This window comes from Stegostoma tigrinum, chromosome 5, assembly GCF_030684315.1.
Source record: "Stegostoma tigrinum isolate sSteTig4 chromosome 5, sSteTig4.hap1, whole genome shotgun sequence".
In the NCBI taxonomy this organism is placed as follows: Eukaryota; Metazoa; Chordata; class Chondrichthyes; order Orectolobiformes; family Stegostomatidae; genus Stegostoma; species Stegostoma tigrinum.
The window spans coordinates 38,333,387-38,354,201 of record NC_081358.1 but is presented as its reverse complement, the minus strand read 5'-3'; positions in this window follow the sequence as shown (position 1 = coordinate 38,354,201).

The following is a 20,815-nucleotide window of genomic DNA, read 5'->3' as shown; positions in this document are numbered from 1 at the left end:
CACATTGTCAGAGCTAATATCCTTTCTCACTATTGCGTTAATTTCCTCTTTAACCAACAATGTCACTCCACCACCTTTTCATTTTTGCCTATCCTTCCTAAACATGAATGCCTTTCACTGCAAAAGTTTTGAGTATAGGAGAGGCAATGTGTTGTTGCAGATATACAGGGCCTTGGTAAGGCCACATCTAGAATATAGTGCGCAGTTTTGTTCTCCTTTTCTGAGAAAGGATGATCTCGCTCTCAAGGAAATGCAGCAAAAATTTACCAGCCTGATTCCAGGGAAGGTGGGCCTGACGTTTGAGGAGAGATTGACTAGGTTAAGATTGTTTTCGCTGGAGTTCAGACAAATGACGGGGGCTGTCATAGAGACTTATAAAATTCTAACAGGACTGGTCAGGGTAGATGCAGGGAGGATATTCATGATGGTGGGTGTGTCCAGAACAAGGGGTCACAATCTGAGCATATGGGGTGGGCCATTTAGGGTGGAGATGAGGAGGAATTTCTTCACTCAAAGAGTGGTGAGCCTGTGGAATTCACTATCACAGAAAGTAGTTGATGTTAAAACATTGAATGTAATCAAAAGGCAGCTAGATATAGCACCTGGGATGAATGGGATCAAAGGTTATGGGGAGAAAGCAGGAATAGGCTATTGAGTTGGACAATCAGCCACCATGTCATGAATAGCAGAGCAGGCTCAAAGGGCTGAATGGCCTCCTCCTACTTCTATCTTCTATGTTTCTATGATGTGCTGTGATATTTATGTTAGTTCCTATAACATAAGGGTGACGCGGGTCACGTAGTGCAGAACCATGCAATGACCTTGTATTGCAAAATCTGGTATCTACACATGTACACCACAATCCAACACACTATGTGTCTGGACTCAAGCTAAACAATTCAGGATGTAATTTTGCACCCTCCCCTCAGCATGTCACGCTGCAAGAGAACACAGTAAAGTAAGATGGAGACTGAGAGCTTGAGACCATTTAGTCACATGCCATGATATAGTCTTAATATCATGAATATATCCTTAAAGACATGTCACACATTTGCTCAAGCGCATTATACAGGGGGTACACATTGGTTATCATGGTGTACTGCTACTGGGTTTGGGTGAACCAAACAGTCATGAGACATTATTACACAGCAGAGCTCACTGAGATGACCAACTGATTTGCTTCTGATGGCAAAACCAACCCTGTAGAATCAGCGTCCTTCCTCAGATTTACCCCTTGCCTTATTCTTTGAGCTGACCTTCTCCTGCCCACTGTGCCACATCAAGGACAAAGATACTAATTTCATGGTACTGGAGCTGTGGGCTATGATTGTGGTGTTAACGTTCAGGTCTGTCTTTGCTGAGGTTGTCCATGATACAAACACACATATACACAGACACACACACATAAGCATACACATAGACACAAACACATTCATGCTTACCTCACACACACCTTCCTCTTTCCCATTGCCTTCCTGCTATGTTCCCTCTGCCTCCACCTTACCGCTATCCCTGCTGTTGGTCTCACTTAGACCTAAAGAACAAATGAAAGTTGGAAAGAGCGTAGAAAATCCAGCGACTCACCTACGCACATGTCATGTATGATAACTTAAGCTCCGTCAATCTCAGGTAAGGCTCAAGTACCCAAGAGCCTAGTCTACTGAAATATGAGAGCACAGTGACACTCATCGAAGTAGGCAGGCAGTCAAAAGCTGGTTGGAAAGACTGTTTCAAGGATGTCCTCAACCGAGATGCAGTCTGCGACATGGATGCCTTTGACCACTTTCCACAGCATTCCATCACCACCTGAGCACAAGCTGTAAGACCATAAGGAGCAGAAGTAGGCCATTCAGCCCATCATGTCTGCTCCATCATACAATAAAATCATAGCTGAGCTGATTATCATCAACTCCATTTTCCCCCATAACCTTTCATCCCTTTATTGATCAAAAATCTATCTCAGCCTTAAATATTCTTAATGATCTGGCCCCAAAAGCCTCAGTGGTAAAGAATTCCATAGATTCAGGACCCATTGAGAGAAGAAACTCCTCCTCATCTCTGTTTTCTCATGGCAGAAGTAGGAAGATTGCTTTAGCCTTAGGTCCATCCTCTGAAATGCCTCTGCAAAAATATTGACAACAGTTTAGAGCTAGGCCTCAGACTGTGCTATATGCAAGATCCACTTGCTTACTGCCCATTGATGGCAGGGGTTGGGATGGTCCTGGTTCTATGCCAGAGATGTCGTATGTCGTAAAGTCTCCTGTTCATCCTATAGAGAAGCTTCACTTTAACACAGAAAACATCATCAGAATGGGATGGATTGTTATGGTGGGGAAAAGAGAGTTCAGCATTGGTTAATGATACAACCTTGCTCTAGAAAATGAATACATAATTTTCCGGCTCTGAGTGAGTGTTTTACCCACTGAACCACAGTTTACACAGTTAGCAGTTGTTAACAATTCAAAGGAAGTTGCAGTCTAAATGATAAAAAGATATCAATGTTGGCTCCATGCCATGTTTGACGATTGAGCACAGTGTGACGATGAAAGGTTACTTTACGTGGCTTTGAGTGGGTGTAGACTGGATGTAAAGGGGAAATCTAATTGAGGTTTTCAAAACTATGACTGGATGGAGCAGACAGGGAGAAACTGTTTCAGCTTGTGAAAGGATCACACACCGCATTCAAAGGAATTTGCAAAAGCAGAAAACGCAAGTTGAGAAAAACTTTTTTCACACAGTATATGCTTAACAGTGTGAACTGCACTGTCAGGAATTATGGTGGAGACATGTTCAATGGAGCCATTCAAGAAGGTATTTAATGCTATTTGGATAGAAGTAATGTGCCAGGTTATGGGGAAAATGCAGGAAATTGGCAGTAGGTAATTAATGATGCGCATTTGAAGACTGCCTTTCTTCTGCAATGTGACACCTCTGTGGTTCTCGGATCACTAGTATACTCATTGCTGTGTGTAATTGCAGAAAAACAGGACTTTTATCCTGAACTGCTTTTCTCACATGTTCAGGCAAAGCACAGATACATTACAAATAAAAAACAATTTATTCATACAAGAGCAAACAGTTAATTTGCTTACTCTCTAGAAATAGGCCACCTGCCACTAAACACTGAGAATAGGGCAATTGGCATCTCTGAAGAAACGAGTGCCAGAAAAAAAGGTAAGAGACTGGACAAAATTGCAGTACAAAAAGATTCAGGCTGTTCTTATCCCAGCTGTGCCCTGTCTGAGGCCAGGAAATCTAGGGACATTCCAAACAATCAGTTTCCACTTACTGGTAGAAATTTCAAGAGTTGCCTTGGAAATCGGGATTTACTGTATCACGCAAAAAAAACCCCCGAAAATGTATGAGTTTTAAAGAAAATAAAGAAGGAGAAACTACTTCCAAAGACAAGAGAATCAGTAACCAGAGGACATATTTCAGACAACTGGCAAAGGAGCCAGATGGCAGACAGCGTCACAGAGTCATTGAGATGTGCAGCTCAGAAACAGATCCCTTGGACCAACTCATCCATGTTAACCAGATATCCTAAATAAATCTAGTTCCATTTGCCAGCATTTGGTCCATATCCTTCTAAACAGTTTTCATTCATATACTCATCCAGATGCATTTTAAATGTTATAATTTATACCAGCCTTCACCACTTCCTCTGGCAGCTCATTCCATACATTCACCACCCTCTGTTGCCCCTTAGATCCCTTTGAAATATTTCTCCTCTCACCTTAAACCTATGCCCTCTAGTTTTGGACTCCCCACCCGAGGGAAAAGACCTTGTCTATTCATCCTATCCTTGCTCGCTCCTCATGATTTTATAAAGTGAGTGGATTGATTAAGGTCACCCCTCAGTGTCCAATGCTCCAAGGAAAATAGCCCCAGCTTATTCAGCCCTCCCTCTAGCACAAACCCTCCAACCATTGTAACATTCTTGTAAATCTTTTCTGAACCCTTTCAAGTTTTGCAACATCCTGCCTATCGCAGGGAGGCCAGAAGTGCACACAGTACTCCAAAAGTGGCCTAACCAATATCCTGCACAGCCGCAAAATGACCTCCCAACTCCTATGCTCAACGCATTGACCAATAAAAGCAATGCCTTCTTCATTATCCTGTCCACGTGCAACTCTACTTTGAAGACACATTTCTTGATTCATTGCAGCAGATTGTTCTGATCTGGCATTTGCTACTGGTTGAAAAAGATTCCATAATAGCTTCCAAAAAGGAATTGGAATAATAATGGAATGGGGCAAATGCAAGGCTGAGTAGGAAATAGCAGGACAATAAAACTCATTTCCAAGAGCTGGCATGGGCAAGACAGGCAGATAATCAATGACCATTGTGACATCACAATTGGGGAGTCACCAATGATGTCACAAGGAGATCACAAAGGGCATCACTCTAAGTCTGCCAATGTGGCAGCAGCAGTCTTTTCCCTGGAAACACAGAGCAGTCACCATATCATGGGCAATCTCAAGAAAGAGAAGAACATCCACGTTAGTGCTGACATTAATTATGGATTTAGCTGGGGTTTTGGTAGTAGGCTTTTATTAGTTAAGGGGATTATGTGTTACAGAATCAAGACAGGGAATGGAGTTTAAATAAAATCAGCCAAGATCCAATTCGGTGGTGTATCAGGCTCGAAGGGCTGAATGTCCTCTTCCTGTGCATCTAAGCATACATCAGCAGAGAGATAACTTTCTCAGCTTATAAAAGACCTGCAAACTGAAGCACAGATCACATCTTTACAAGATACAAATGTATGCCAGTGAGTGAAGTGATTCGCCTTTATCCAGTTTCCAAATTTACACATTCACTGCTACTGGAAAACTCTCAATATTGCCAAGCATTTCGTACTGATATTCACATTCCTGCCATGACCTTCTCATTGCTAGTCCCTCCATTGCCATTCAGCAACACTGCCTCTGAACTGGACAGTGAGTATTGCCTTCAATATGAGGTCAATAAAGTCCTGTTGTTTCATCAGCATGAGTAGATTCTCATAACAATGGCCGAAAATGTGTTGAAATGTCGCTTGGTCCAATGCAATGAGCTTGCTTATGCACTTGCTTCCAAGTAAGTGTTCGTTCAGCACCACAGTCTTCAAACTTGCAGTCTGAAATTCAAAACAGATTTTTTCCTTTGCTTAAGGTTATGTGATAACCATCAATCATGTGAGCTTTTAGTAGGATAAGATTTGGAATCTGTAAAGTGGTTGATAGTTGCATCATTTCATCAGTAATACAGGGGTGCATGTTAAAATAGATCCCTCATCCAATTCTTTCTAATAACAGTCATTACCAGGATCAGGCCTGGTTCTAGGTGGGTGAAAGATCCTATGGAATTTTGAAGAAATGTAGCGTAGTCCTCCCTATAGCCTTGACTCATATTCAACAGCGGAGCTGCAAACTCAGCCCCTTACTATTATAGTCCTAATACACTGCTGTCTGTGTGGCAAAATTCCACTCTAACTCCATTTACAAGTTTGCTGATGATACCACTGCAGTGGGTCAAATCTCAAACAACAATGGCACAGAGTGCAGTAAAGAGATTAGCAGATTAGTGGCATGGTACAAAGATAACAATCTCTCCCTCAATGCCAGAAAAACTAAAAAGATGTTCATGACGTAGGAAGCAGAGTGGAGGACATGCCATGTCTGCATCAATGGTGCTGGGGCAGAGGTGTTCAAGACCTTCAAGTTCCTCAAAGTAAGTACCACCAACATTCTGCCCTGGTTCATTCACATTGACATTACAGTCAAGAAAGCTCACTAATGCCTTTACTTCTTCAGAAAGCCAAGGAAATTCAGCATGTTCACAATTATGTTTAACAATTTTATATAGATGCATCATAGAAAGCATCCTATCCGGATGCGTCATGGCTTGGTACAACAACTGCTCTGCCCCAGACCGTAAGAAATTACATAAAGTTGCAAAGGCAGTCCAATCCATCACAAAAACCAACCTTCCTTCAATGACAGAATAAGGGCAGTAGGAGCACTCTTAAGAAGGAAATCAGGAGGGCAAAAAAAGGACATGAGATAGCTTTTGACAAATAGGGTTAAGGAGAATCCAAAGAGATTCTACAAATACATTAAAGCCAAGAGTAAAAAGGGAGAGAATAGGGCCCCTTAAAGATCAGCAAGGCCGCCTATGCGTGGAACCGCATGAGATGGGGGAGATACTAAATGAGTATTTTGCATCAATGTTAATAATGGCAGAGCAGTAGATGTTGTTTATTCAGGTTTTATTCGAGCCTTTGAGAAGGTTCCACATGGTAGACTACTTAGTAAAATTAGGTCACCTGCTTCCAAGAGAGCTTGCCAATTGGATACCCAATTACCTTAATGGAAGGAGAAAGAGAGTGCTGCTTTTCAGACTGGAGGCCTGTCACCAGCAGTGTTCCACAGGGATTGGTCCTGGGTCAGCTTTTGTTTGTCATTAATATAAATGATATGGAATCGAATATAGAAGACATGGTTAGTGAATTCACAAGTGTCAGAAAAATTGGTGGAATAGTAGACAGTGAAGAAGGTTTTCTGAGATTATAAATGGATCTTGATCAAATGGGTCAATGGGCTGAAAAATGGTAGATGGAGCTCAGTCTGGATAAATGCGAGGTATTGTATCATTGATAATGGGAACTGCAGATAATGGGAACTACAGAAATGGCTCAAAGGTAGAAGACCGTGGTGGTGGAGGATTTTCAGACTAGAGACTTGTGACCTCTGGTGCACCACAAGGATTGCTGCTGGGTCCATTGCGTTTTGTCATTTATATAAATGACTTGGATGTGAACATAGGAGATAATGACCTACCACCTCATTCCGCCTCCTTGACCTGTCCATCTTCCCTGGACTGACCTATCCCCTCCCTACCTCCCCACCTATACTCTCCTCTCCACCTATCTTCTTTTCTCTCCATCTTCGGTCCGCCTCCCCCTATCTCCCTATTTATTCCAGTTCCCTCTCCCCATCCCCCTCTCTGATGAAGCGTCTAGGCCCGAAACTGAGATGCTGCTTGGCCTGCTGTGTTCATCCAGCTCCACACTTTGTTAGCAAGGTATTGTATTTTGGTACAGCAAACAAGGATAGGGCTTATACAATTAATGGTAGGGCCTTGGGTGATGTTGTAGAACAGAGGGATCTAGGGGTGCAGGTACATAATTCTTTAAAGTTTGTGTCACATATTGATAGTATGATTAAAAAGATGTTTGGCATGTTTGCCTTCATTGCCCATTCGTTTGAGTATAGGATTTGGGACGTTATGTTGAGGTTGTACAGGACATTGGTCAGACCTCTTTTAGAACAGTTCTGGTCGCCCAGTTAAAGGAAGGATATTATTAAGCTGGAGAGGGTTCAGCAGAGATTTACCAGGATGTTGCAGATATGTAAGGTTTGAGTTATAAGGAAAGGCTGGATAGGATGGGACCTTTTTTTTAATAGAGCATTGGATGTTGAGAAGTCGCCTGATAGAAGTTTACAAAATAATGAAGGGTACAGAAAATGTTGGTGGTAGTTGGGAAATTTCAAGACTGGGGGTATATTTTTAAGATGAGAGGAGAGGGATTTATAAAAGACATAAAAGGCAATTATTTTACATGGGGTGTTTTGCATATGGAATGACCTCCCTGAGGAAGTGGTGGATGTGGGTACAACTACAACGTTTAAAAGGCATTTGGACGGATATATGAATAGGACGGAGGTTTGGAGGGATATGGGCCAGGAGCAGGCTGGTGGGACTAGTTTAGTTTGGGATTATGTTCAGTATGGACTGGTAGGACCGAATGCTCTGTTTCCATGCTGTATGACTCTATGACTCTATGTTTACTGTGGAGAAGGATGTGATCATAAATAGCAATATCTTGACAAAGGCCCATATTATAGAGGAGGAGGGGCTGAATGTCTTAAAATGCATGAAGGTGGATAAATCCCTGGACCTAATCAGATGTACCCTAGAAGTCTGTAGGAAGCTAGGGAAGTGATTGCTGGGCCCCTTGCTAAGATATTTGTATCATCAATTGCCACAGGCGAGGTGGCAGAAAACTGGAGATTGGCTAACGTGATGTCATTAATAACTATAGACTGGTGAGCCTGGCGTTGTTGGTGGGCAACTTGTTGGAGGGAATCCTGAGGAACAGGATTTACATGTATTTGGAAAGGCAAGGGCTGATTCGGTTTAGACAGCATGGCTTTGTGATTGGGAAATTGTATCTCACTAACTTGATTGAGCTTTTTGAAATAGTAACAAAGAGGATTGGTGAGGGCAGACCAGTGGACATGATCTTTATGGACTTCAGTAAGGTTCCTCCTGGTAGATTAGTTAGCAAGGTTAGATCGTATGGAATACAAGGATAACTAACCATCTGTTTACAGAACTGGCTCAAAGGTAGAAGACAGTGGTGGTGGAGGATTTTCAGACTGGAGAGTTGTGACCTATGGTGCACCACAAGGATTGCTGCTGGGTCTATTGCATTTTGTCATTTATATAAATGACTTGGATGTGAACATAGGAGATATCGTTCGTAAGTTTGCAGATGACACCAAAATTGGAGGTGTAGTGGACAGCAAAGAAGGTCACCACAGAGTACAATGGGATCTTGATCAGACAGCCCAATGGATCAAGGATTGGCAGATCAAGTTTAATTTAGGTAAATCTGAGGTATTGCACTTTGGAAAGGCAAATCAGGGCAGGACTTACACAGTTAATGGTAAGGTCCTGGGGAGTGTTGCTGAACAAAGAGACCTTGGAGTGCAGGTTCACAGTTCCTTGGAAGTAGAGTTGCAGGCAGACAAGATAGTGAAGAAGGCATTTGATATACTTGCCTTTATTGGTTAGTGCATTGAGTATAAGAGTTGGGAGGTCATGTTGCAGCTGTGTAGAACATTGGTTCAGCCACTTTTGGAATACTGCATGCAATTCTGGCCTCCCTGTGAAAAGAAGGATGTTGTGAAACTTGAAAGGGTTCAGAAAAGATTTATAAGGATGTTGCCACAGCTGGAGGGTTTGAGCTATCGGGAAAGGCTGAATTGGCTGGGGCTATTTTCCCTGGAGCATCAGAGGCTGAGGGGTTTATAAAATCATGAGAGGCATGGATCGGGTGATTAGACAAAGTCTTTTCCCTGGGATACGGGAATGCAAAACCAGAGGTCATAGGTTTAAGGTGAAAGGGGAAACACATAAAAGGGACTTAAGGGGCAACATTTTCACGCAGAGGGTGGTGCGTATGTCGAATGAGCTGCCAGAGGAATTGGTGGAGGCTGGTACAAATACAACATTTAAAAGGCATCTGGATGAATATATGAACAGGAAAGGTTTAGAGGGATCTGGGCCAAGTGCTGGCAAATGGGGTTAGATTTATTTAGGATATCTGATTGACTTGGAAGAGTTGGACAGAAGGGTCTGTGTCTATGCTGTCCAGCTCCACGACTCTATGACTCAGTTTACATTTCCCACTACCTCAGGAAAGTAGCTAACACAATCACAGACCCTTCCCACTCTGGTTACACTCTCCTCTACCCTCTTCCCATTGAGCAGATGATTAAAAAGTCCAGAAAACATGTACCGACAAATTTAAGAACAGCTTCTTTCCCCCACTGGTGTCAGACTTATGCACAGACCTGTTCTATATATATGATCTTTCTCTGCGCCTTCTCTGTAGCTGTAACACTATATTCTGAATTATGTTCTAATACCCTGGTGTACTTTTCTGAGGTATGATTCGTCTGGTTGGCACACAAAACAATACTTTTCACTGTATCTTGGTACATGTGATAATAATAAGTAAAATTAAATAATACTTATACCTCAACCAACATCACAAAAACAAATTATATAGTCGTTAGTATCACATTGTTGTTTATGAGAGCTTGCATTGTGCAAATTGGCTGCCATTTATCACCATCCCGCACAAAATCACATTTTGACTATACTTTGAAAATATTTCAATGGCTGCCAATTGCTTTGGGACATTCAGAGTTTATGTGACATGCTATATAAATGCAAGTCTCTGTTCTTTTAAGTTACAGCAGGGGCCAAAATCAAGGCCTGCAGTCCTTATGTTTTAGAGTCAGTTACTACATAACGTTCATCGAAAGGTTTTTGTATGAGATCACATTCTTGAAACAGTCCAAAATGTGTGTTTTTTTAATTGTCCACCCACAATACTGTATATTTCATTCCAGACTGTTTATGCACAGGAGGCATGCCTCATTTCTCAGATTCCTAACAGAAATGCGTGTTAAATGCTGATAAGACCCCCTGAGAAAGTGTAAGCAAGCAAGATATAACATTGAAATAATAATTAGAAGGCAAGGAAACCATTGATATTGGGGAACTGCAAAGACTTAAGGTGCGCCAAACGGAAGTGAGCTGACGTGCACACAATATTAATTTGAAAAATGTCAGCAAGTTAATGGCTTATGTTCAGGCGAATATAATCTATAAGACATACAACAGCACCATAGAAATTGAACAGAAGCAAAGAATGAAGAGATAACTGAGCTGGGTATGCAATAATTGATGCTCTGTAAACACAAGATTCACTGCATCTGGTGCATGCAAACTGTTCATACTCTGTGACTTCCCATTCGATGCGGTGGTCCACACAAAGGGTCGCTTTCACAGCTCTATTGCAGATCGAATCCAGACATTATCTCATCGTTGTGTGAAACTGTTGAAAACTTTCCAGTGCAACCCCTGGCAATAGACTTAGGTTTGATGATTGTTTATTTGATGGCTGCAGATTAAGGCAGTGTTTTTTTTTGCATTACTGCAAAGTTAGGCAATTAAATTACTGTTAGCTTTGTGGCAGTTGGATGGATAAGCAGGAGGAGTTGGGTGTGGAAAAGGACACCATATTCCTGACTGGCAAAAGAAGAGAATGACTATTTTCAATTTCACAAAATAACTAATTTTAGCCCATGCAGTATAAAGCTGGGTATATTTTTGGAACTGAAATTATGCTAGGAATTTAATTTCACAACTAGTGTGATCCTGATGCAATAGGAAAACAGTCCAACAGAGATGAGAGTTGCTTTGTACACTGGTAACCCTGACACTAGATATTCTTACATTTTACGGGGTACGGAATGATCGAAACCTGCTGAAAATGTACAAAATCATACTCAACAGCACCTTTCACGACATCAGGATATCCCAAAGTGCATCACAGTCATTGACACAAGTGTAGCCACTGTTGTACTGTCAGAAATGCAGCAGGCAATTTGCACAAAGAAAGCTGTCACAAATAGCAAGGAGGTTATTACTTTCATTGTTATTCATACTCCTGGAGCCAAGTGATAGCCTCATCATTTGCTGATCTTAAGAAGATTTGTCTGCTACTTTGGCTGTAGAGCGGACAGTCCTCAGAAGTGTGCAGCATATGTTTCTCCATAAGTACATCATGGACCTTGTGATGAGACCCCAGTGGTGGAGTTGAGTTGACGAGGGGCTCCTGATTGTGTGGAATCTGTCCAGCAAAGACCATTCTTGTTTTTTTGACTTCAAAGCCTGATGTTCCTTCATTCAAAGGAAGTCTAGTGGTACCAGGAGAGTTGTGCTGTATATAGGGAGCTGAAGTGGAAGATGGATGGGCAGGAAATGAATTGAGCAGATCATCACAGAATGATAAGAGAGGTGCAGCCGAGTCTTTTTCAATCTATGGGCTTTCATTTGTCAGTGAGTAAGGTTTGTAAGGAAAAGGGAAGGGTGTCAAATAGAAAGTTCCAATTAAGATGAACATTGACAATGGATCAGCATTGCCACTGCTTCCCTGTTGGTCTGTCTTGCCCCTAGGAAACGAATGATTCTACCAGCAAACTAAACTACAAGATAATTTTATTTAAAAGTAGTCCCATAAAGTTCTAGTTTCCTCTGATCACCAGTCTCAACATTAAGAAACTCATTAGCTTTATGGGAAAAGGGTATGCACTCCCATTCTTACAACTTACTATTGAGGCTGTTGTGGTGTAGTGGTAGTGTCCCTACCTCTAAGCCAGAAGGCCTGAGTTCAAGTCCCACCTGCTCCAGGGATGCACCAGAACATGTTGTATAAGGTAACTACAACATAAGATAATGATCAATTTTGTTTTTTGATGTTAGTGAAAAATCATACTCAACAGCACCTGACTACTATTAGTAGTCAGGACTCTGGAGATAACTCCCCTCCTCCTCTCCAAATTATTGCCATGAAACAATTTACATTCACTTGAGAGAACAAATAAGAAGCTGTTTTAATTAGAGTCATAGATTCTTCGGTCCAACTCATCAGTGCTGACCAGTTATCCTAAATAAATCTAGTCCCATTTACCAAAATTTGGCCCATATCCCTCTAAACCCTTCTTGTTCAAAAACCCATCCAGATATCTTTTGAATGTTGTAATTATACCACCTCCTCTGGCAGCTCATTCCACCCTGTGCGTGATAATGTTGCCCCTTAGGTCTTTTTATATCTTTCTCCTCTTACCTTAAACCTATGTTCTCTAGTTTTGGACAGCACCACCTCAGGGAAAAGACCTTGCCCATTTATCCTATCCATGCCCATCCTGATTTTGTAAACCCCTATAAGGTTACTTCTAAGCCTCTAACACACTTCTCATCTGAAAGCTGGCACTTTTGACAGGCAGCACTCCCTCAGTACTTAGTGGGACTGTCTGCTTGGGAATCTCTGGAAATTTAACTCACAATCTTTTGATTCAGAGACAGAAACATTAACCAAGGATCATGGCATATATTAACGTAGGTGGAACACTGAAGAAATATAAATAATAATCAAAGTTAGGATCACTAGTTTTGATTGCTATGGGAAGTGGGGTCAGTGTTGAAGAACCATTATCCCATTTTCACATCACAACCCCCAAGCCCCAATTTGACTTAAGTTTGAATCTTTTTCCAGCCTTTCGTATTATAAATCATGACTTTCAAGTCTGTGTTATATGGACCCACCATTCCAGTCCATCTCATTTGTATGAAAGATTTTTAGTAAAGGGGCAATGGAATAAGACTAATGGGAATGCTCTTCCAAAGCTTTGTCAAATGAACCATGGGTTAAATGATCTCCTTCTATGCTGTACAACCCAAAGTTATGTTCCCCTTCCACATGAACAGCCTTTGGGGAATAAAAACCGCATTTCAATTTTGTAGAAATTATTTGTATCGGGTTTTAACCTTACTAAGCTGCCTTCATCCACCTGGTTATAGGTATCTTCTAATCAACCAGCTCAGAGACATTCTTACATATCACTGGATCAGATGGGACTTAAGCCAAGCCTCCTAGCTCAGAAGTGGAGAAACTACCACCACATCTCAAGAGCCCTCTTTCTGATTATAACATCTGTGGGATATCTACGAGCTGCACCAGCTCACTACCAGCAACTGCACAAACTGTTAACAGAAGCGGAAAACATAAACCTTCAGATTTTAGCTAATTATTCTGATTTCACAAGCAGTCAGAATTAACCTTTAACCTGTCTCTGAGCAACTTGGATTTGCTTTGATACTATTACCCATGCAGTAGTCAAGACCAATTAGGAAACTGTGCTGGCATTATATCATTTTCTTGGCAACGTGGTGCTGCTGGTTTTATTCACTTAGCAACACAGAATAGCCTTTTGTGACAACATTGACTGAGGCTGATAAAAGAGTGTTGGTGAGCAGCTTTCCCCTTTGGTCCTCCGAATATTTGAAAGCTTTCAGCTGCACGCTTTTTGTAATTAAGGCACTGTACATTGTTCCCTTTGGGTTCCACAATCTGTGGGAACATTTACATTTCATTATTCGAAGCAGTTAAAAGTAAAAGGCCCTGCTCAAAATCTTGAATTTGTTGTAGCCAAGGGGTTTACTTAGAAATCAGTTTTGTGTTTTCCTTCCTGACTCTGTGATTCAAGCACCAATGGCCATTTTAATATAGTTCAGTTCAACAGGCCCCTTATACTGCATTCTAAGCCTTAAAGATATGATCCAGAAGAGAGGGAGGCCATTCAGGCCATCATGTCTGTAATAGTTCTTTGAAAGAGCTGCCTAATTAGTTTCTCTCCCACTCCTTGTACCCTTTCCTCATGGCACTGCAATTTTCTTTATTTAATCCAATTAATTTTGAAAGCTGCTATCGAATTTTGATCCATCACGCTTACATGCAAAGTGCAGAATAAAATGCCAGTTGACCTTTATTTTAATACATGTGTACAAGGCTAAATGTTTCCTCACCGAAAATTACAGGCAGCACAATCGCCATTTACGTTCAACACTTTTATGGGAAAATGGTGACAGCTTCTTCATTATTCCACTCCCATGTCAATTTTTGCTCCAACATTTTTAGACATTTGAATTTGATTCCAATAACTGCATTATTGTCTGATTAGGGCAGTGCTTGGCTACTGCCTAGGAGTCCCTGTTTAAAGCATGGCTCATCTTTCAAGACCCAGTTGAACAGAAGGAAAATAATTAACATGAGGAAGGGCAGGTCAAACACTGCAGCATTTAATAACGTCATGGCTGATCGAGCTTGGCCTCAACTCATTCTCCAGCTGGTCCCCCAGGGCTCTTGCCTCTTGTATAGTCCAAGAACCTTCTATCCCAGCCCTATACCCAATAGCACAGCTCTTACTTCTCTCTGGACTAGAAAATTCAAGGCATTTGTGAACTTCTGAGTGAAGAATGATTGATCCTCATTCTGAATCTATATCCCTTTCCTCAAAGGGAAACATTGTCCACACTTGTGCTTCTAAAACTATTTCCAATCTGAACCACTTTCAATATCTGAAACTCAACATGACCCCAGACCCAACAAAAATAAAATGACAATAGAACAGCTGATTAAAAAAAACTTTATTGGTTCTGATAAAGAGTCGAAATGTTAACTCTATTTTCTTCCCACAGATGCTGCCAAGCCTACTGCATTTTGCCAGCAATTTCTCCGGTTCTTTGATTTATTTTAGCATCGAACCACAGACATGATTTTCACTGCTCGGCAACTCTAAGAGAAATTCCAGGGACAACACCAAACACTCTATATGGCCTTCATTGACCTGACCAAGGTTTTTGACACAGTCACTCTTGAAAAGCTGTGGAAGATCCTGTCAAATGCTGGCTGTCTAGTAAAATTAACATCTCCCGTCTACAAGATAACAGTTCAGTCCTCACCAATGGTAATTTGACAGAATCCTTATGATCAAGACTGGGTCTAGCAGAGATAAGTCATCGCCCCCACCCTTTTCTCCTCCTTCATCGTGTCATGAACAAACTTCCTAGTGGTCTGGACATTGCCTGAGGATGGACCAAAGACTTTTCAACCTCACTCAGTTGAAATCCAAGAAGAAAACAACACCGACCTTGCCTGTGGAATTCAGTATGTGGATGATAATGTCATCTCGGCTTTCCCGAAGGAGAATCTTCAAGCCTCACTTAATGCATTCACAGAAGCGTACTGAAGAATTGGTCTTAGCCACGACCTCAAATGACTCAAATCCTTTACCAACCTGTCCTGGGCCAAGTTCCTTTAAGATCAATGGAGAAATCCTCTTAAACATGGAACATCTCCACTAGCTGTGAATCTACCTCTCAGCTGAGGCTGACCTTGATGTGGAGATTCAACATCACATCCTATCTGTGAGCACCATCTTTGGACACCTAAGGATGAGAAGTTTCGATGACCATGCCATCTGCGCTGATACCAAAATCCTTGTGTATAAGGCAGTCATCCTTCTGACTTTCTGGAAGGTTCCGAAACTTAGACCATGTATAGACACTGCCTCAAGATCCTTGAGAAGTACCATCAATGTGTTTGAGATGAATTCTCTGCATCAGCGTCTGTGAAACAGCTACCAGCACCAGCATTGAGGCCATAATCATCTAAAACCAACTCCAGTGGGCTGGCCATGCCACTTGGCTTCTGGCTACCAAAGCAAATCTTCTTCACTCATCTCAGGGGAAGCACCCATACAACAAGAGGACCAAGAAAGTGTTTCAAAGACTCCCTGAAATCTCCCTTCAGGAAATGCAATATAGATGTCAACGTATGGGAGACCCATGCTCAAGAGAAACTGACTTGCCGGAAACTCCTGTATGAAAGGACACAATTCCTTGAGAACACCCAGCAGCAAGAAGTAGTACAGAAATGGAACTGGAGAAAGGAAAAGTAATGATCCCAAGGACGCAGTTCCACCTCCCAGAAACACCTGCCAAATATGTAATCAGAGATGCAGCTCCAGGATCGGGTTCATCAGCCACAAGGTCACATGACTAGTGACATGGGCTTTCTTAGGTAGACAATCATACTCATTAGTAAGTGATTGCCAATGAAAAGAACACATCCGTGTTGTCTGGGTGAGTGCAGCACCAATAAAACTCAAGAAGCTCAAAACTGTCCAAAATAAAGTAGCCGTTGGTTGGAGCCCCATCCATCACCTCAAGCATTCAGACCCTCTATCACCATTGTACATTAGCAGTGTGTACCATCTAAAGATGCACTGCAGCAATTTATCAAGGGTCCTTTCACTACATCTTCCAAATCCATAGCCTCTTCCAACTAAAACTACCTTCTTGACTTGTGAACTACATCACCATTGCCTTTCTGTTGTAGAATTAAAATCCTGGAACTCCTTAACACTGCTGTGGGTGTGCCTACACCACGTGAACTACAGCAGTTCAAGAAAGTGGCCCACCACCACTCAAAGGCAGGAATAGAAATCATGGGCTGCTCACAACCCAGGCCTCCCTCCCCTGACCCGAGGGCAGAAATCACTGGTAATGGTTAGTTCTGTAGAACATACAAAAACCACGTGTGCCCGTAGTTAGCCATTGGCAATGTTTTCTTAGTCTTTCTTTACTACCCTTTCTATTCCCCATAGCCAAGCGTACCAGCACCAACCCCAGCACAATAGGCTTGCCCTCTGACCAAGCAGAATGGGCCCTTTACATCCCCTGGGTGCCACCTATTGAGCCCTGCTCCCAGGCCCTGCCATCACCTTCTCAAAGGCAAATACAAAGGGTAGTAAAGAAAGACTAAGAAAACATTGCCAACGGCTAACTACGGGCACACGTGGTTTTTGTATGTTCTACAGAACTAACCATTACCAGTGATAGTAGGAACTGTCGATGCTGGAGAATCTGAGATAACCGTTACCAGTAATGACTGAAATAGAGTGCTGCTACTAATCCTCCTTGCTATACTGTGTTTATTTGATTAGTAGTAGTGAATGAGTCTTACTGAGAACAGACACTTGCCTTAAGAAGACATGCTTTATTGCATGACATCAATGTGAACAAATTATGTTGGCTACTTCAACAAAATAACGGAAACTCTCTGGAAACACTGATGATATAACTGTCTCTATCAGGATCTTAAGGTAGACTCTTCTCTACGCAAGATTCTATGAGATCATCAGATTGCGTGGAGCTTAAAGGAGTCTCCAACCTTAACTTTTTCGGAATGATTACCTTATATAACAATGGTGTCTCCTTGAATCATACAGATTTAAAGGAATGGGGTGCATTGAGTCAAAGCTTCTGTTAGATTCCCTCCCTGTATGTGCTGTTACAAAGAAGGGAGCTTAATTCTGTTAAGATTTACATCTCTAAAAATATTCAACCTTATAGAAAGTAAGCCAAATACCTTGAATACCTTTTAGGAAAAATTACACCTCTATTGCCTAGTGACTCCATGCTCCAGGTGGAGGTGGAGAAATGACTGCAAGCAATCCCAAGTGGGCATAATCAGTGGAATTCCTACTTGATACTGGGTCAGAGAAACTTGAACTTACAAAATTAAAGTATAAACATAAAGGATGACTTAAAATCTTAGAATTTCAAACTGTTCAAGTTCATTCTGTAGACACAGTATTGCATTGCACTCCGGTCAGGAAACAAGGAAAGTGAGTGGTAATTAAGTACAACTCCTTTCTGCTCTGTGGTTGCCATTGTACTTCAAAATAACACTGCAGCTAATTAGTGCATAGCAACTAGGGTTTTTGACAAAATAACTTAATTTTAGTTGCAGCTTGATATGATGGATAAATGTTGTTCAGGACATGACAGAGAGCTCCACCATTTTCTGCAAAATTAGTTCTTTACATTGGTCTGAGGAAACAGCAGTGTGGATTGTCTTCATATTTAACCCAAAAGACAATACCTACAATAGTGTAGCATTCCTTCTGTACTGCACTGGGAGCTGCCAAGCGAGATGTTGTGCTCAAGTCGCTGCATGTGGATTGAACTCAGAACCTGCTGACTCTCTGAAGAATGTTAGTCACTGAGTTGCAGCTAAGAGAACTCAAATATGTGGGTTCCCCTTTGTTGGAAGAGTCAGTGAGCTCAGATTTCCAGGGTCCTGCTTTGAAGAAAACAATGTTTGATAGTTGTCACGCCCATGATGGGCACTGAGGCCCATCTCTCATCCACAGTAAGAAAAGTATCACGACAGCCATCTGCTGTCCTAATATGCGACACCTTAAAACTTTTTCCAGTTGATCAATAAGGGCCAACATGGATTCATGGCAGATGGGTCATTCCTCATTGAATTTTTTTTGAAGAGGTGACTAAGGTAGTTGACAGGGTAATGTCTATGGATCTTGATAATATGGGCTACAAGAAGGCGTTTGATAAAAACAAGAGACTTAACTAAGGTAGAAGCCCACAGAATTGAGAGCAAATTACTGACATGGTGGTGAAATTGGTTGAGTGACAGCTGATAGAAATCTTGGTTAGTGGGTCACCTCTCAAATAGACAGGAAGTGACCAGTGGTGTCCCACAAGGTTCTGTGTTAGGACCTCGATTATTCACAATATTTATCAACATCTTGGATAATGGCACAGAAAGTCATATATGCAAATTCATTTATAACACAGTGTTGAGTGACATTGTAGGCAGTGTAGATGAGAGCATGAAATTACAAAGGGATATTGATAGACTAAGTGAATGAGTAAAACTGCGGCAGATGGAATTCAATGTGAGCAAGTGTAAGGTTTATCACTTTTGGGCCGAGAAAAAGATACATCAGGGTACTTTCTAGATGGTAGGAAGCTAAATACAGTGGATAGCCAAACAGCCTTGAGGGTTCAGGTGCAGAAATCTTTAAAATATCACAAACAGGCACGGAAAATAATCAAGAAAGCTAACAAAATGCTGGCCATTATAGTTACAGGACTGCGGTATCATGTTGCTGAAGTTATGCTACAGTCATACAAAACTATTTAGATCCCACTTGGAGTACTGTGAGCAAATCTGAGCAGCACACCAGTAGGAAGGATGTGTTAGCCTTGGAGGGAGAACAATGTACGTTTACAAAAATCATGCCCAGACTTCAGGGGTTAACTAATGAGATGAGGTTATAAAAATTAGGCCTGTTTTCTCTAGAATTTAGAAAGCTAAGGAGTGATGTGATCAAAGTCTTCAAGATATTAACAGGAAAAGACAAAGTAATAAAGATAAATTATTTCCACCGTTTGGAATTCTGAAACCAGGGGACATAGATTGAGAATTATGGCCAGACCATTCAGAAGAGATGTTAGGAGACACTACCACACATGCACTGTGGTAGATGTTTGGAATTCTCTTCCACAACCAACAGTGGATGCTGGATACATTATTCATTTTAAATCTGAGATAGATCGATCTTTGTTAAGAAAAGATATTAAGGGATTATGGGCCAAAGGTTGGTATATGAAGTTGATCCACAGATTGGCCATGATCTCCTGAATCTAATCTAATCTCCTGAATGATGGAACAGGCTCAAAGAGCTGAATGGCCTACTCCTGTACTGATGTTCCTATCCAGACAGTATATTCACAGACGTGACAAGGTGTAGAGCTGGATGAACACAACAGGCCAATCAGCATCAGAGGAGCAGGAAAGCTGACATTTTGGGCCTAGATCATTTCTGAAGAAGGGTCTAGGCCCAAAACGTCAGCTTTGCTGCTCCTCTGATGCTGCTTGGCCTGCTGTGCTCATCCAGCTCTACACCTTGTTATCTCAGATTCTCCAGCATCTTCAGTTCCTATTATCTCTGAGTATATTCACAGATATCAATGGCCCATTTGAGAGCTTTAGTAGTTTGCAGACAGCTTTCCCAGAGATTACCCTCACACCTCCTCTAAGAATCATGATCTGGGACAGACAATACTTTTACTCAGAAGCATAACTGTCATCAATGAGGGAGAAGTAGTGTACATGAAAGAATCCTTTCACACTTTAAAATTTTCAAGAGTGGTTCTGGGGATGAGGAACTTTAGTTATGTGAATGTGTAGAAGAAGCCAGGGGCTGTTCTCCCTGGAGAATAGTAATTGGGAAGAGATTCAATAGATATTCAAAACTATGAGAGGTCTGGACAGACTAAATAGAGAGATACTGTTCCAACTGGTGGAAATATTGAGAACTACAGGACACCAACTGCTAGTACCCCACTGAAGACAGTTAAGCATAAGTAGGTATTGGTATTAAAACAGCCAGTTTGATTGTAAATGAGATTTTCCCATTCATTGGCATACATGGCAGGTTTTACAAAATTGCAATGTGTCCTTCTGAAGACCAGGACATGGCAAATGTTTGTCAACATTTGAGTTTTCCTTGTTTGTACATGACCTGCCATAGGAATCTCATGTGCTACCTACAAGGTCACTTCATGGCATCTGGGCTATACCTCTATCTGATGAGCAACAAACTCTTCATCTGCAAGGCGACCTCAACTTTTAGCATAAAAACACTTGGGAACTTCCTCAGCCTGATGTTCAGTGTGGGCTGATTGTGCTTACTGGTTTGACTCTGGAGCTGCTTTCTGAGTTTCAATCAAAGAAAACTTACTAAATGCATGATAA